The 1,365-nt window shown below is 32.0% G+C and overlaps 1 long non-coding RNA gene across 1 annotated transcript; it reads left to right on the top strand.

The window, feature by feature from the left end:
* LOC114371745 lies at window positions 1-1,072 on the top strand. Its single transcript, XR_003658076.1, has 2 exons — window positions 1-264; window positions 895-1,072. It is a non-coding gene; the product is annotated as an uncharacterized LOC114371745 (long non-coding RNA).
* The last annotated feature ends 293 nt before the right edge of the window (window positions 1,073-1,365 follow it).

Genomic DNA, 1,365 nt, shown 5'->3' with positions numbered 1-1,365 from the left:
GCTGATTGCTTATGCCTAGATATATGTGTGTATAAAATGATTGCGAGTAGTTCTTATTTAATGACATGTGAGGTAACTATATATATGTGTGTGTGAAATAATGCTAATGGGGGAAACCAGAAAAGGTGAATGCAAATGCATTAGGTGGAGTTTTGTTGGTTGATCAATGATCACGAGTCATTTCCTGCCCAAGAAAACGAGGAAGGAGCAGCAACCCCACAATGCCACCACATATTTTCACTCTTGCATCGTCAGAAAGTCGTGGTAGTGACCTTATATATTGCTCACTTAACTTCTCTTTTCCTTTATTTTCTATCAATGTCATATGATATATGTCATTTGTTGAATAAACTAACAAAGTAACAATTAGTAAGAACTTGTTGATGATTTCAATTATAAATAGAGTTACCGTTAGAGACTAACGATTATAGATTATTTATGGGTTTTGTTTTAATTACAGTCACAACTTGATCACACTTTTCCATATAAAAATCAGACTTTCCAATGCACTATAGATCTTAAAACAAAAATATTTTGCTTTTGGCTAACTGTTTTGGAAAAAAAAAAACAAGCATTGTTGCTTTTGGTATAGTGATTAGTGTCTCGTTAGAAAAACTATATTAGAATCAAGATATATAGGGTTTGATTCCCCAAAAAACCATAATTTTTTAACTTAATTAGATATAAGTGCTTAATGCCACACATTTTGCATGTATTGTGAGTAATAATAATAATAATATGATGAAAGTGACAAGAATAATCATTTAATCCCTTGCAACTGCTTCACAAGTCACCAGAATAATTAGCTACTTACCACTTCTAAAACTACAGGCAATCACTCTGAAACTAAAAACAAAAGAATTGTACGTTATAATATTTTTTTTTTAAATGTAGGTTTTTATTTTCTTGGGTTGAGTCATCGTTTTCGCACTTCCATATGCTCCCACAAAGCCAAGTTACGCAAACAAACATTATATGCCCATATAATTATGTGGCTTGACCGAAGCATTGTTGATTTGGCAAAAGAACAAAATAAAATAAAGAGAACTTAGCGTTTGTTTCTGAAGGTTATTATCAGTGACTTTGTGACATATGCTTAGGATTTGTGTCGACATGTTTGTATTAGGTTTTTGTCGTTTTGATCATTGGAGAGTTTGCAGATATAAGAAGTTGTGTCCTAGTTTAAGAATCAACGTCAGTGGCAGCAGACTAATGTTGACAGAAGCATTGAATCATGCCGGTTTATTGTTTTTCACTCTAATAAACAACGAATTTACAATTCAAGTGGCCAACAATGTAGAGTTTTAATTAATATAATTGATCATGAGTTTGGAAAGCAGAAAAATATAATGCGGTTAAGTTTTT

Source organism: Glycine soja, chromosome 2 (genome assembly GCF_004193775.1).
Source record: "Glycine soja cultivar W05 chromosome 2, ASM419377v2, whole genome shotgun sequence".
NCBI lineage: Eukaryota > Viridiplantae > Streptophyta > Magnoliopsida > Fabales > Fabaceae > Glycine > Glycine soja.
The sequence above is the reverse complement of the archived record's forward strand: the minus strand, read 5'-3'. Positions and strand labels throughout refer to the sequence as shown.